At 35.0% G+C, this 17,660-nt stretch overlaps 1 protein-coding gene across 3 annotated transcripts in view; it reads right to left on the reverse strand.

Annotated features, from left to right (window-relative positions):
• The window catches only part of LOC141379815 (uncharacterized), a 461,403-nt gene that overhangs the window by 285,716 nt on the left and 158,027 nt on the right, over window positions 1–17,660 (reverse strand). For all 3 annotated transcript variants that reach the window (XR_015520025.1, XM_087300927.1, XM_087300926.1), the window contains one exon: window positions 8,116–8,230. The gene's annotated coding sequence lies outside the window, so the exon portion shown is untranslated. Of the gene's footprint in view, window positions 1–8,115; window positions 8,231–17,660 lie in introns of those variants that run through there.

Here is a 17,660-nt window from a genome sequence, read left to right on the forward strand (position 1 = left end):
GAGAAAGTGAGGTTATGAAGGGGGCTAAATCTAAGGGTCAAGTGCTCTGCTGGTTGAAATGACCATTTTAGCCCCCTGCTGGTAAAACTACACTATGCATCTTGAAGTGGAGAAAAAGCTCTATATAATAGTGATTTATAGTAAATACTGCAGTGTTTTTGAGCCTTACTATAGAAACGAACTGTTGTGGTTATTCTGTAATTGCTATAGTATCACAACAACTATCGTAACATAAACTAATTACCAAATACTGATGTTTTCTATAACTATAGGGTGTACTATACTACAATACACCACTGTATACTGTAGTAGAAACTATAGTTACAGTATTTATCACAGTTTATCAGTATGTTATAGTTAAATATTCTAATATAAAGAGTGAGACACTTTACTATATTATGGTTCAAAAACACTAGTATTTAGTATAGATTGCTGTATTATATACTACAGTACACCAAAGTTTACTGTAGTAGAAACTATAGTTACAGTATTTATCACAGTTTATCAGTACGTTATAGTTAAATATTCTAATATAAAGAGTAAGACACTTTACTACAGTATGGTTCAAAAACACTAGTATTTAGTATAGATTGCTGTATTATATAATACAGTACACCACAGTTTACTGTAGTAGAAACTATAGTTACAGTATTTATCACAGTACATCAGTATGTTGTAGTTAAATATTCTAATATAAAGAGTAAGACACTTTACTATAGTATGGTTCAAAAACACTATAGTATTTAGTATAGATTGCTGTATTATATACTACAGTACACCACAGTTTACTGTGGTAAAAACTATATTACATTACAGTATATCAGTAAGCTATATTAATTACTACAGTTTGCTGCAGCATTCATTGACAAAGTGTTGAATATATTCAAATATATACAGTAAATTACACTTTAGTATGGCTCGAAAACAGTAGTTTTCACTATAAATTACTATAGTATATACTACTATAGACCACGATTTGCTATAGTAAAAACACAGTATTTATTACAGTATTTCAGCATGTTATATTTAATACTAGTTTGCTGCAGCATTCATTAACAAAGAGTTGTAAATATTCAAATATATACAGTAAAATGCACTTTATTATAATATTTACAATGAATTATAGTTTACACTAAAATACACCCCAGTTTACTGTAGTAAAATAGTAAAAACTATAGTCCTGTGTTTACTATAGTATATCTGTGTGTTATATTTAATACTACAGTTTGCTGCAACTTTCATTAACAAAGTGTTGTAAATATTCAAATATATACAGTATAATACACTTTACTATAGTATGGTTCAAAAACACTATAGTAGTTACTATAAATTACTGTAGAATATATTACAATAGACCACAGTTTACTGTAGTAAAAACTATAGTCCAGTATTTACTATAGTATATCAGTGTGTTATATTTAATACTACAGTTTGTTGCAACATTCATTAACAAAGTGTTGTAAATATTCAAATATATACAGTATAATACTCTTTACTATAGTATGGTTAAAAGCACTATGGTATTTACTATAAATTACTGTAGTATATATATTACAATACACTACAGTTTACTGTAGTAAAAAACAATAGTACATTACAGTATATTACTATGTTATATTTATTACTACAGTTTGCTGCAGTATTCATTAACTAAGAGTTGTAAATATTTAAATATATACAGCAAAATACACTTTACTATAGTATGGTTTAAAAACAATATAGTATTTATTATAAATGACTATAGTATACACTACAATACACCACAGTATGCTGTAGTAAAAACTATAGTCCAGTATTTACTATAGTATATCAGTGTGTTATATTTAATACTACAATTGGTTTCAGCATTTTTAACAAAGTGTTGTAAATATTCAGATATACACAGTAAAATACACTTTACTATAGTATACAGTAGTTAATAACAATATAGTATTTATTATAAATGATTATAGTATATATCACAATACACACCAGTTTACTGTACTTAAAACTATAGTCCAGTATTTACTATAGTATATCAGTGTGTTATATTTAATACTACAGTTTGCTGCAGCATTCAATAACAAAGAGTTGTAAATATTCAACTGTATACAGTAAAATACACTTTAATATAGTATGGTTAAAAACAGTATGGTATTTATTATAAATTACTGTAGTATTTTTTTCATCTGCGTCTCCATTGACAAATTTAAACTGTCATTCAGAGTAACAGTAGCTTTTATACCAAAAACTCTTGTCATCCATATTTATATATTTAGAGAGTCATTTAAATATATTAATATTTTACTATATTACATTATTTTTATTTAATTTTTATTATATAATAATATACTTCCTAAACTACCAGGTTAAAACATTGGTTTTAATCATTTAAAATGTCACACAATGTATCATACAGGCCAGATGTCTTTTTATATATAAACATATATCTGTTTTGTTGAATGATGAACTGATGGCACATTTTTCTTACATGCTTCCAGGGCACCCTGCCATTGGGATAAATGGAAAAGCTAATGGCTCCTGCTATTATAGAGCTCCTTGGGATAAACAACCTTTATAAATGAGCTTCAACAAATCCAAAAAGATCCATGATAGAAATATGTTGTCCGATGCAAGGCATGACACATCTTTTCGCAGTCTTTGATAGATCACATTGGTGGGGCAGTGGACTAAAAATGAGGGTCAAGAATGGCCAAAAATACAAGATAAACAAAATCTCGCAAATAAATAAGAAAAAGAAAAAAATGTGTTCCCAAATCCACCAACACCCCAAACCTTTCGTTCAGAATTGGAGGAAACGGCAGAAGTGTGATGTATGCTTCTCCTGTTTTTCCTCACCTCCTGCGCTCAGTATTTCTGTTTATCACTCCTGCTCAGACACAGTAAACAACACCATAAAGCAAATAACGAGAAAAAACAAAGAGCTTTCATGCGGTCCAGCTACCACCTCCGCTCCCTGGTATACGCTTATGGTTAACTTTCTTCTCAGACTTTCAAAACTTAACAAGAATGGTATGGATTTAAGCGTGATGACCATCTACGGCTCACCCACTCAGACGCTTCTGTATATACACACACACACAGACACAGTTACAGGCTGACAGCAGCTCTAGGAACAGTGGGGACAGGTGTCTGGGCCTTCGGGAGCCAGACACACACAGGTGTTAATTAGACAGACAAAAGTGTGTGCGGAGGGCACCAGGTCTGACGGAGCAACCTCAGGTCTACTGTTGCCAAGATATAAAAGAGTTTCAATGTCTGCCAGAATTTTCCATCTCTCGATCCGTCGCAGGCCTGCAGACAAGACAAGAAGTTGATTGAGCGAATGCTAATAAGCTATCAGGTGCTGTTCTACTCCATTTTAAGCAAGTCAATCTATTTGATGGCCGTCTTGGTGTTGCCCCAGGGCAGCTCCTTTCTACTTGATTGGGGAAAGACCTAAATCTCTGACGCTGCCAAGCGTATATTTAAATAACATAATAAATGCAGCTACTTTAGCTCTGAACGTCCTTGCAGTTTCTCAGAATAAGAAACTGATGCTGATGCTTTTTCCAATAAAAGTCTGGTTTAGAGTTCAGTGTATTAAACTATATGTATAGAAGTGCCTGCTGCACAGTTATGTGTCAGTTAAGCATTGAAACATGATGCTGGATTTTAAGGACTTTCTAAACTCTCTGTTTAGCATCTAGGCTTTTTGATGCTGACTTTTTACCGTATAACTAACAATTTATTAGTCAATACATTCAGAAAATTGTTTTTGCTGCTGTTCAAACAACTTATTTTGAAATTACAAAATGGGAAGGACAACCTAAATGTTTTTACGAATTTAAGTGGATTCAACATAATACAATTAAGTTAACTTAAGTATTGGGATGACATTGTCACAAATCATCTGCGATCTAATCCTGGCAGATCGCTGGTAAACATGCAGATCACAATAAGCACTACAAATTACATGGACTACAAGCTTCAGTCATGCACCGCTCACACTCACCTGTTCCAGAGTCCACTGAGTGCACACACTCACAGCCAGAGGATCATTATAGACTGATTACAAGCACCATAAAGAAAAAAAATAATTTTTTTATATACTCTAGTAGCCTATAACCTATAAAAAAGGTCAATATTGCTTTGTTGTCGCTCACCTCGTGCATTGAACAGCAAGTAACAAAGAGAGAAGAAATGAATTAAAATAATATAGACTAGAATTAAAATAATATAGCCCATTTTGCAACTTTCTTTTATATTATTCTAGGCCTAAATAAAAATAGTGCCTGATCGTTTCTCAGAGTTTCTTCACTGGTAATGTCTTTAAATAAGTAATTATTTAGGTCTATTTAATTATTCATTTTTTTATTTATGTACATTAATTGAGACATAGAAAGAGATAGTAAAAATATAATCAACAACGAAAATGTAAATAAAAAAGCTTACTTATTGACTGTCTTAGTCCTATCACAATAAAATAACAAACACTGTACATCTCTCTGTATTTAGGCTAAAACAATGCTTTATTTATTTATTTATTTATTTATTTATTTATTTATTTATTTATTTATTTATGTATTTATGCCGACTTATTTTCTATGTATGTATGTATTTTTATTTTACTTTTCAAAATGAATCCTCTTTTCACTTAAGTTTACAATGATAAAGATTGTGAACAAGTTTTTAATAATTAAAGGAGGAATTGTATTGCTTTGTTTCATTTTTATATGGGCCTGTTTCCCTGTACACACCACACACGCACACTTTGCTGCTGAGTCTTGTTTATCTGTACTATTAACATTACGGCACGTTTCCTTGCATTGCTTTATGTGTTTGAACTTTGTTTTGTTTTGTTTGTTTTACGTTGTCTGCTGCCTGCCTGTTCTGATCATTCACCTGTTATTTGACTACAACTTTGGAGTCTTTGTATGTACATGATTGCACTTGTGTTGATCTTTCTTTGCCCGATCATGCTTGTTAATAAACCCTTAACGTTTATGAGGACATGTCTTGTCTATTAAATTAAATCTCTTAATAATCATACTTTACAGGGTTTTCTGACAATCAAATTTTGACATAGGTTTCCAGTAAGCATTGGGTTAGGGAATATAGGTTAAGGCTATACAATAAGCATTTTTACAGTATACAATACATTATGCCTATGGAAAGACTTCGTAAACCACATATACTAACAAGAGTGTGTGCTTGTGTATGAATGTGATTTAGTATAAGTGCATGTATAAAAAAAATGCTAAGCTAACTTTTACTTTGAGTTGTTATGGCATTTAAGAAATGCTTATAGGTTGAGTTCTTTCATTGTTTTTTAGTTGTTCTTTCCTGATTTGCTAGTCTTGGCTTAACCTGGGGCTGGTCTGACTTGGTTTATAGGCCACCAAGTTAGCTTTGATTGGATAAAGTTGTAAAGGTTAATCTTTTCAGGAAGCCCAGAATTTAGCTACCCAGCCATTGTTATTATAGTCTAAACCAATTTAACCAAACTGCTGCCAGCAGTCTGCCCTTTACTATCTTCTAAAAAATGGTCAAAATCAATCTAAAACATGCCAACTGACTGCAAGACAATGTATGACAACTCCTTTTCGCACTTGACTTTAGTTCACTAATGATGTCTTTTTACAAAGTAACAAGAAAACAAGCAGCAAAGGTCGTCAAACATGAAAATGCGTGAAACATCTGTCGTCATGGTGTCCCTGCTATTATATACAAAACTAATTTACATCTACCAAACTCATGCTGAGACAGTAAAGTTTAGTACACCCACGTCCAACAAATCATTTTTTTTTCTTTCTCTGATGTTTCCAAGTCACTGCTCAGACTTTATGCTCTAAGCTTAAATATATCCTGCTTTATTCTTTATCTAGCAACAATGAAAAAAATACCCTTCCAACACAAGTACTAAAAAAATCATACTTAAATAAAAGTACCATTACTTGCCTAAAAATGTACTGCAAGTAGAGTAAAAGAATCTGTTGTAAATATTACTTAAAGTATGAGTAAAAGGTAGACCTTTCAAAAGTACTCAAGAGTAGTGAGTATTACGCTGTAAAAAGCTGATGGGTTCACATGTAATTTGTGAATGTGTGTAAACGTAACATTCTGTAGTGCATTTAGTGATTGCCCAGCAGGAACACAACGTCATAAGACGTTAATAGTAAGTTACTTTTAGGTCATGACGTCAGGTGACCAAAATTTCAAGCCAGCGTTTAAGGACAATGTTATTTTGATGTTCAATAACGACGTTGATAGTTGGTAAACATTTTAAGTTTCTAAAGCTTTCTTTTTCCATTATGTAGTTAATAACAAAAGATATATTACGTGACCTCACAATGTTTCCTTGTCACTTCTTGTGTTTGTTTGGTTGTGAGACGAAGTTTGGACAAAGTTGTCTGTGATTCTTCCTATTTTAAAGTCATGCAGTGTGAACTTTCCTGACGCCGATCCATCCTACAGTGTAAACACAACACCGACAGAGCACTAACCCAGATTGTCATGCAGTGTGAAAAGATCCGTGACACATCTACTTTGAAAATCATGCAGTCTGAACTCGGCATAAGGCAAGCTAAAGTGGCCATAGTGTATGTGTGTAAATGCAAGAGTGTACGGGTGTTTCCGAGTGTTGGGTTGCAGCTGGAAGGGCATCCGCTGAGTAAGACAAGTGTTGGATAAGTTGGAGGTTCATTCTACTGTAGCAACCCCTGATTAATAAAGGACTACGTTGAAAAAAATGAATGAATGAATGAATGAATGAATGAATGAATGAATGAATGAATGAATGAATGAGTGAATGAATGAATGAATGATCCTTAAGGTAAACTTAATTTCCTTGACTCTCATGTTGAGGCTTTTATTTTTCAACTAGTTTATTAATTGCGAAACTGAAATGCTGTCTTTAACCTTAAAAGCCTTACCAATTGAGTTCAACCTGAAGAAACATGTCAAGATCTCCCCACGTGAATTCATTCCCAAGCAGGTAATACAGACTCCCTAAATGCCGATAATGGTAAATAAGTGTGCTGAAAGTTACGGCAGCAGCTGTGGCGATCGGTTCCTCCTGTAGAGCGGCTCGAGAGAGAGGAAATTCACCAGAGAGTAATTGGAGCATGAATTCGCTCATTTACTTTGACTTAACGAAGCAGGGCCGTGTACAGCAGCACAGCGCCGGTCCTCTGATAATAAATAATGACCTGTCAATTATTCACAAGACTTTCAGAGGGATCTGCGGTGCATTACCAAGACTCTGTGTCCTGCAGAGATACACACAAACACACACACACACTTTGTTCTGCCTCTCACTTACATGTAGACATGAATGCACACACCCTCACATCGGCTCTCGTTCTTCATCTTTTCTGCTATCCCAGGCACGGATACACAAACTAAAAATAGTTCCCCTTTCTCTGACAATGCCACATCCGAAAAATCCACATCCTCGCTCACATCAGTGTGTACAGATGGAGCTGTGCTTCCTAATTGAAGGTGTTAAGTGGACAGCTTCTTGCCGGAGGACACGTTTAATTAGACAGTGGATGCCAGGGGAGACATGGAGGCAGACAGAGACAGTAAAACGAGGATGCAGAGGGACACTTAAACGTCGCTCGCGTCTCACTCCGTGACCAGACACAGGCTGTTCACTCTCATGTACACAATTATGTCTGCACTCTGTTGACGGGACTCTCATTCAACACTCTGCCCCTTCATGATTGAGGACCACGTCTGCTTGTTCGTGCTCTTGTGCTCCGGCAAGGCCTAAAATACCTGTCTATTGCATTTCCATTCCTTTCAGGGTCGGTTGCTGGTCTAGTTCATGACCTCTCAGAATATCCCTTCAGTGAAGGATAACCAGGGTCGGATGTCAGGATAAACACAACAAAACCACACTTAAAAGTCTACAGTAAGATGAATCAAATGCAAATGCTGTTACAATGATTGCTGTGCACATGCTGTATAGAGATCCATTACAGTCATTGTACAAAATAAACCTGATTTAACACCCGCAAGTGGGACTTGTGTGATTGAAGTATCCTTGTTTATAGTTGTGTACATTATGCTTATTTCATTGGTCATGAATTTTGTAGGGCGTCATGGTGGTACAATGGGTAGCACAATTACCTCACAGTAAGAAGGTTGCTGGTTCGAGCTCCAGCTGGTTCATTTGGCATTTCTGTGCGGAGACTGTGTTCTCCCCATGTTTGAGTGGGTTTCCTCCGGGTGCTCTGGTTTCCCCCTGCAAGTCCAAAGACATGCACTATAGGTGAATTGGGTAAGGTAAATTGTCCATAGTGTATGTGTGTGAATGGGAGTGTGTGGGTGTTTCCCAGTGATGGGTTGCAGCTGGAAGCTCATCCACTGCGTTAAACATATGCTGGATAAGTTGGTAGTTCATTCCGCTGTGGTGATCCCAGATTAATAAAGAAACTAAGCCAAAAAGAAAACAACGAATACAAAGTGTACCACTTTCTGCTTCTTGAGTTTGATCACAGAGAGTTGTAACAGATCTTTTAATCTCAGGTTCTTTGTAAATCCTGTCTGGTGGACATGTTTATTTGCACTAAAACTGACACATGGTAATACGCACCAGTTAATCAATATTGGTGGTGAGGAACACCGCACTGCTGCGTATTTGTGCAGTGGGCCTCAAAATCACACTGGGATTTGGATCCTATTTTAACGTCAAGAAATTAAAAAAAAAAAGATTTGTCTTTATATCTCTCCAATAGGACTACACACAGTTCTGTCCAAACAGCTTCCAAAAGTTGATTTTGCATGATAGGTGCCCTTTAATATGCTGATGGATTGCAAGCACTGACAGAAAAACCACATGAGCTTGACATTAATGTGCAAACACATGTGGAGTATGTGGAAGATGTGAAACATGAACATTTTCATGTTAATGAAATGTGGACAGGAGTGGAAACGTGAAGGGTTTTGCATGAAAATGTTCCAAAACAACATATATTTTATACTTATCTTGTGTTCCACATAATTCACAGCTGTGAACTGCATGCAAAGCTTAAATTAGCATGTTAATCGGTAATCAAAAATATTAAAAAAAAAAAAACGTATACAGTTGAAGACAAAATTACCATCCCTCCTGTGAAATTTTCATTCTTTTCAAATATTTCCCACGTGCCGTTTAATGGAGAGATTCTTTTTACAACACAATTTTAAACAATAGTTTTAATAGCTAATTTCTAATAACTATTTTCTTTTGTCTTTGCCATGATGACAGTACACAATATTTTTCTGTTTGTTTAGCAAGATACTAGTATCCAGTTTAAAGTACAATAAAAGCCTAAACTCAGTTAATAGGAATACCTATGCAAGTAAGGCTAATTAAGCCAGTCATTGGACAACAGTGCTTTGTTCTGTAACCAAAAAAAGAAAAAAAATCTATATTATTGGGGTTAATTATAGGGGGCAATTTTTTTTAATTATCTATTTACTTTAACTCCAGCCAACTTATATATATATATATATATATATATATATATATATATATATATATATATATATATATATATATATATATATATATATATATATATATATAAAATTTTTTTTTTTTTTTTTTTTTTAAGAAAATGACAACTTTCTCCTGAAGCAAGACATCACACAAAATATCATGAAAATGCACTGTTAAATATCATTGGAAATAATAAATAAAAAAAATAGCAGAATAAAACTGCCCACAAAAAAAGTCTGACAATTGTATAATTATGTAAACAGTGAGTATAGAAAATATTTTGTAAATATGTAAAGATGTAAATATAGTGGAGAAAATAAGTATTGAACATGTCACCGTTTTTCTCAGAAAACATATTTAATTTTCACCACATGTTGGTAACAGCCAAATAAATCCATATATGCAAAGAAAACAATATAAATTAGTTTACAAATTAATTTATCTATAATAAAATGAAATGACACAGGGAAGAGGCATGGAACACATGAAGAAAGGCAGCTGTGGAATGGCAGTGAATGTCCAGACAGCAGCTGAAATCTCTCAGTACTCTAGTTATTCAGCAACTCTGCCCTTCATCATTGTAAATTAATATTAGCTGCTTCAGTTCAACACTGACATTACCAAGATGATTATGAAACCAGAGCAGACAATTTAGCATGTCAATGATCCAAAACACAGCCAAGGAAACTCTCAAATGGTTTTAGAGAAAGAAAATAATCAAGATTTTTACACTGTTGAAGTCAGTGAAAAACCTCAAACCTAAGCAATTGATGTGACTTCATTCTCACATGAGAGGCATCTTTAAGCTGCCATCACCAAAAAAAGCCTTTTTTATAAAGTATTAAATACGTTTCAGTAGTTCAGTACTTTCTCCTTGTGCTGTTCCATTGTTAATACACATAACAATATATATATATATATATATATATATATATATATATATATATATATATATATATATATATATATATATATATATATATATACATACATACATACATATATAGGTTTGCATTGTTTGGGTTTTTACCAAAATCTAGTTCAATTCCAGAATACTTTTTCCCCCACAATACATGTTATTAATGTTACGGCTAGATATACAAAAATACAGCTATGTTAAAATAGCTCAAGTTAGATGCTTTTACGTACGATTGATGCTGTTATATTATTGACAGACAGGCACAAACAGGATCATGCTGATGCTCAGATTGATGCCCCCTGCATGACTGACTTTATTAGAAGATGGCAGAGCAGACGGTGAGATATTTAGCCAGGCCCATGTCTCCAGAGTCTGTGTTTTAATCAGGATAGGTCACGTTTGTCATCGTCTGCTCATCAAAGCAGCATGGCAGGGTGCCCTGACGGAATATAAAAGTTTTCTGTTTATCTTACTGTCTGACAGATTAAAACAAAGACAAAAGAGAAAGCAAGTTCTCCTTTGACAAGTGGTTCGAATTCTTTGACTTGTGCTCCTGATGATAATCCTCCATCGCGGAGCTAATGTGTGAAATTCGCTGCCGTGAAAGCTATTATTTTCCACAAACGTTATCTACCTTTGAGCGCAACGGTGGTCTCAGCAAGTCAGTATTTTTTCCTTCTTTTTTTTTCATGGACGATTGGAATCAGAGATGGGGAGACAGCTGTTTGCTCCGATCTGTCGGCCACTGGGATAAATTTTCACATTCCTCTTAACCATAAAATTGAAGCTATCAAGGCTTCATTGGCCTCCCATTACACTTCAACCTGCAGGAGTTTTATCGTATGTCAGCATCGCTCCTTCCCATCACTGTCTTCACCTCTCCTCCTCTCCTCTCTCTTCACATCTGCATATGTCTTGGTTTTAACTGGATGGGATCTTATCTTTTGACAGGATCCCAACTAGTTTGACTCAAATCAAGAATTCAAATATTTGAACTCAAAATAAATCTGTCAACTGTGAATCTCTCTAAGCCCTGATAAGCCCCAAATGATAGGGGAAAACTCGATAAGTCTTAATAAATATGACTCAATTATGTCATTCACATAAACTTCAGATTGAGGACTTATCCGGAGCAGACTTCTGGCCTGTGGTGAAATTTAAAAGATCTTTGGACTATTATTTCAAAAGCTAAATCTGAGGATATTCTCTAAGAAGTGCATAAACCTCATGATTCTCCATTAGACGTCAATCAACTTTTTTATTTACAAAGATAACCTGCTTAGTTTAGTTTTTGCCACTGAGCTTTACACAGACAGACAGACTTACAGAAAGAGATACCGACAGACAGAGAGAATAATGAATAACAAAAGACAGACATACAGATAGGAAAGATGGAATGACAGACAGAATGACAAATGACAGAAAGACGGACGGACGGACAGACAGACAGACAGACAGACGAATGGACGGACGGAGAGATAGACAGACAGACGGATGGACGGATTGATAGATAGACAGACATATAGAAAGACAGACAGACAGGCAGACAGACAGAGAGACGGAAAGACGGACGGATGATAGATAGACAGATGGATGGACAGATGGACTGATTGACAGACAGACAGACATATAGATGTATGTATGGATGGATGGAAGGACGAACAGAGAGACAGACGGATGGACGGACGGATAGATAGACAGACATATAGAAAGACAGACAGACAGGCAGGCAGACAGACAGACAGACAGACAGAGAGACGGACAGACGGACGGATGATAGATAGACGGATGGATGGACAGATGGACTGATTGACAGACAGACAGACAGACATATAGATGTATGTATAGATGGATGGATGGATGGATGGATGGATGGATGGATGGATGGATGGATGGATGGATGGATGGATGGATGGATGGACGGACGGACGGACGGACAGACAGACAGACAGACATAGGACTTACGGATGGATCAATAGACATAGGACGGACAGACAGACAGACAGACAGACAGACAGACAGACAGACAGACAGACAGACAGACAGACAGACAGACAGACAGACAGACAGACAGATAGATAGATAGATAGATAGATAGATAGATAGATAGATAGATAGATAGATAGATAGATAGATAGATAGATAGATAGATAGATAGATAGATAGATAGATAGATAGATAGACAGATAGATAAAAAATGGAAAAAGAATGAAGATTTTACGTATTGTCAGATGACTGAGAGCACAGTGACAAGTTTGTCCTCTCTGGCATCACTGTGGCACAGAGGACACACTGACTGACGGCTCACTTTAACCCTCAAACATACCAGGATCAAGGAGAGCCACCCTTGATGTTTCATCCGCTCACTCCCCCCTCTCCTCATAAAACATAATCATGCATCCATTCCTGAGGACCGGGAATTTTTAATGACATCTGCTTCTGGAGCAAAATGCCAGGGGTAAAGACGAATCCAACAAAGGCTGCAAATAAATCTAATTAGAGAAAAATATGCTTGTGTGCCTGTAGGTCGAGGATTAGCCAGATGTTGTTATGTAATCTATACTCATCAGAAACTACATTTTGACTTCTGTTGCTAAGAATCGCGGATCCTACGGTAAACCTGGGGGTTTATCTTGTGACGGATGGCAATCTGTTTCTCCCTCTCTTTATCCCCCCCCACCCTGCTCTTCTCTCCCGTTCTTCCTGTTTTGCATATTTTTGGTTAAAGGCGCTCGTTTGAGAAGGTCAATGGGAGAGTGATGCTGGTTAGAACACTGTCACTCAAAAAAAAATAACTTTCATCTCCTAGAGGAAATGTGTCACTACCGCAGTCCTTCACAGATTCATATAGCCCTCAGTTCTAGATGTCATTTACAAGGAGTGCATTTAATCACAGTCATGAAAGCTTAATTTTTACATTTTCTGAAGTAAATACGAAGGGTGCTTTCTGAAAGTCACAACCACTGGGTTGGTGGTGGTTACCAAGGCCATAGCTAGTCCTAGAAATTTTTTTACTTAACTTTTAACAAGTCACCTAGAGGTTTGAATCCATTCAGCTAATCTTCACACTTTTTACTTAGCTTAGCAAAAATCATTGAATCAGATTAGACCAGTGGTAGGGAACCTATGGCTCGCAAGCCACAAGTGGCTCTTTGACCTAAAATAGCAGTTTTCTTTGCAGTTTTAAAAAATTTAACCAAAAGTTTACTATTGAAACTACAATTACAGTTCCTTTTTAGTGTAATTTTTTTTTACACCTAATGAATACGAAGTCAGTTTATAAAAAAAAAAGGACATTTCAACTAATCTGAGTGTACTGCACTATGAATAAATTTGAATTCCCCAATAAAAGGGGAAACAACTTACATTTCTATAGTAACCTCGTGCATGTAAATTCAAAAAACATTCAAAAATGGTGATGGCGTAAAAAAAATTGTTTTTATTAATTGTCCTTTTTTAATTTATAGACTAATATTTCTTTATTTTTGAGTTATGCATCTATATGAAGATTTTTTTTTATCTGTATTATTTACAGCAGTATCAGTGGCTCTTAAAAAAAATGCCTTTGCAAAATAATTCAGGAATGCTTTGCTGAAAAAGGTTCCCGAACCCTGGATTAGACCATCATTATATCAGTCAAAAAAAAAAAAAAAAAAAAAAAAGGTTGACACTTAAGCAAAGTTTCTTGATTGTTAAACCAAAAACAAAAATATAGTTCCTAATCATATTGTCCTAGAAAATAACAATTACTCTCAGTGCTAGTTATTGAAAAATAGTAAGTAGTTACAGTTACTTCATTCGAAAAGTAACTTACTTTACCAATTACTTACACCAAAAAGTAATGCATTACTATTAAAAGCAATTTTTGAGTTACTTTTCCAAAGAACATTTTTAATGCTCTTATTAAAGCCCTAGATAATGTCACTTCAGTACTGCATGGACTACAATGTTGATCAACTTCAGTTTAAATTAAATTGCATGCTCACAACTAAAACACAAGACAGACTTAAATGAAAAACAATTTTTTAACACTAATTTATTTAAGTCCGACCAGCAGCACAAAAATGAAAACATCACAAGGTGATAAACCAGATGCATAATATATTCAGAAAAACTAAAGTTACAGCAGCATCATAAAAGTTTGTATTTAACCCTTAAACATGTTCCTTCACAGCTTGAGATTGAAAACTAGCAACAATATACAAACCTCACTCCCATCTCGGACGAGCCCCCACATGTAGCCCACCAGTCCTACTGCACCCATCTCGTTCTGATCTGGGATCGAACCAGCGATTCTTTGTATGGCAGTCGGTTGCTCTAATAAGGTGCTTAAAACCATGGCTTTAACATCTGACCACCTTTTGAGGTCAGAGGAGTGAGGTTTAACTGTATAGCACATAGTTAGCTAGTCTCTGTTACACTCAGCCCCTTAAACCTCACTCCCATCCCGGACGAACCCCCGTATGTAACCCCACTACCCAGTGGGGCTGGTGGGTAAGGGAGGTTTATCTGCACTTCACTAGCTGCCCTCTGTTGCATTAACATAGTAGTTGGGTTAAGTACTTGAGTAGGATTTGGGGACGTAGAATATGATGTGGTAGAATTATACATTATAAATACAAATAAACAACCTACTGCATATCTTACTAATAAGTAATAAGGCACTAGTTAATAGTGAGAAGTACTTAAACTAAAGTGTTACCGATATATATATATATATATATATATATATATATATATATATATATATATATATATATATATATATATATATATATATATTTTTTTTTTTTTTTTTTTTTTTTTTTTTTTTTTTTGTGTACCAATATAAACATATTCAAAGGAAAGTTGTTGATTACATCAATGGCCACTAAATATTTTACGTTTATAGCAAAAAAAATTCTTTATACATTTTGAAAGTGCAGCAAGACAAGTTTGATTATGTAATTAATGGTTCGCTACAAAAGAGAAAGAGCAAAAAAGCTCTTTTGCAACTCTTTAAATCATTAAATTCTCTGTATAGCATCATGGTTGAGTAGTTTTTCTCTAAGAATTTACTGTTAAAGGGACAGTTCACCATAAGTTTTTAAAGAACTTACTTTAAAAAAACCTATGGCATTCATGGCAACTTTTCAATTTTTCCACTTTAGAAAGCATCAGTGATTGTAATCAGTCATGTTTACTTTATCAGTTTAATGTCAGTGAAATAAACCTAATGCTGGGTCCAATAAACTCCAGCTATAAAAATACTGGAAATGATTTCATCCTTTGTATTAGCAGCAGAAAATCATATCTTAAGGTGGGAATAATAATAATAATAAATTCTCAGGCTTTTTCGCTCTCATTTATGTTCCGTTTTATGTTGAACTGCTGCTAATGAGCGATAGAGAGACTTTGAAGAGATCCATTACCATTTAAAAGTCATGAAAACAGAAACCCCTAAATAGAGCTCGAGTTTAAATGAAAATAGGAAAGCTTTTAAATTACTGGGACAACATGTGTGAAGATGTCCACCTGACACGTTTGATCGTGTGCCCGTCGTTGTCCGCGCTGCATCTTTGAAGACTTGGCGCGGTTTTGGATTTAGAAGTTTGAAATATCCCTTTGAGTTTTGGTTCTTAAATTTTGCATGCTTTAATCTTCCATTATTTAAACATTAATGAAATATTCGCCCTGCTTAAAAGATTAACATCATCTGCAATTGCTATGTACATTTAATGAGATGTCACTTAAATCGCCTTTCTCTTTTGAGTAATTGTCTTTTAATCATTCAACAAAATGATTGGAAATACCTCTTTCAAAGGATTAGTCCACAGGGAAAATGGGAAATCATTTACTCGCCGTCATGTTGTTCCAAGTGTAACAGGATTGTTTCGGGTATGTTGATTTCACTGTATTTTCCTCCTGTATACTTACTGTTCATATAAAATTGTTTTGTGTTCACAATATAAATGTAAAAAGAGTCTGTAAAGTGACAGTGGTTTCACCTCTTCCCCTTAACGTCAAGGTGGTATAGTCCAAGCAGCCATACCTGTTGCACTATTGCTTGAGCGGTCTTTTCCACCTTTACCTTGAACTAAGGAGGTATGCTCTACCTGTTCCAGATAGAATTTGGTGCTGGCCATAATTAACACACACACACAAGTGCTGATTTAAGTTGCATTTTAATCATTTGTTATTTTTATTGATGTAAAAACAGTTTGTTATATTGTAGAATGTTATTATTGTTGACAGTGTACATTTAATGTAATGAGCTGAAGCTGCCGATCTCATAATAACATTCTCTGTGCTGACTCAAAATGGTGTCCTCTCGTCATTCACTACACAATGCAGAGCAAAAGAGAGTACGGTTACACAAGCCTGTATGGATTTCTATTTCTGTGCAATACAAAAGAATACGTTTTTCAATACACTAAGAAATTACAAAATCTGTTACTGTTTTGGTACCTTTAAGGTGCACGTTTGAACTTTTATTGTACCATAAGGAACACATTTGAGTTTTTTAGGTATTAATATGTACCTGGAATGACTTGTTAAAAACAAAATGTACCTTTTGAAAACGTACCACCCCAGTGACAGATTTTGCAACATTATTTCTGAGAGTGTACTGAAATTAATAATAATGAAAATTATTTACTTTAGTCAACCCAGGCTCATTCTGAAAATGTATCTCTATATACATTTATGGAGATCATCAAATATGTCCCAGGACATAAGTTTTGACTGACTGAATGAATGACCGGACTCGAACCCCGTCGTCATGGTCATTTCCCTTCTGCGTCTCAAGTCCACAAACGTACATGGCAAGTTAATGGGACAAACTGGTAACAGCCGGAAAACCGTCCGTATGGAGGTAAGCAGTCAGCTGGTAAGTGTGAAAAGGAACGGTGTCATACCACCCTGTAGCGTTCATTTAAAAAATGAAATGCAGCTATATATACTTCTGGCTACATAATTCATGATCTACCAGCCTGATCTCACAAGGAAACATAAGTATTTTACGTTTTATCAGTTTAGTGGCTTATTCAGATGAATTTGTATGAGTTCAGTCATAAGAAAATTTACCATTTTTAAAAAGGAGGCGTGGCACCCAACCCCACCCCTAACCCCAATCGTCATTGGATGATGAGCAAATTGTACTAAATTATACGAATTAGATTGTACGGATTCATACGAATTAGCCACTAAATCAAAAAGTCATGAATTGCCGTAAGATCGCATTGGATCTGCACAAATGTTTATAGAGCTAAGTTTTCAGAATTAGCCTATGAT

The sequence above is a fragment of the Danio rerio genome, chromosome 21, assembly GCF_052040795.2.
Source record: "Danio rerio strain M-AB ecotype USA chromosome 21, GRCz13ab, whole genome shotgun sequence".
Classification (NCBI taxonomy): Eukaryota; Metazoa; Chordata; class Actinopteri; order Cypriniformes; family Danionidae; genus Danio; species Danio rerio.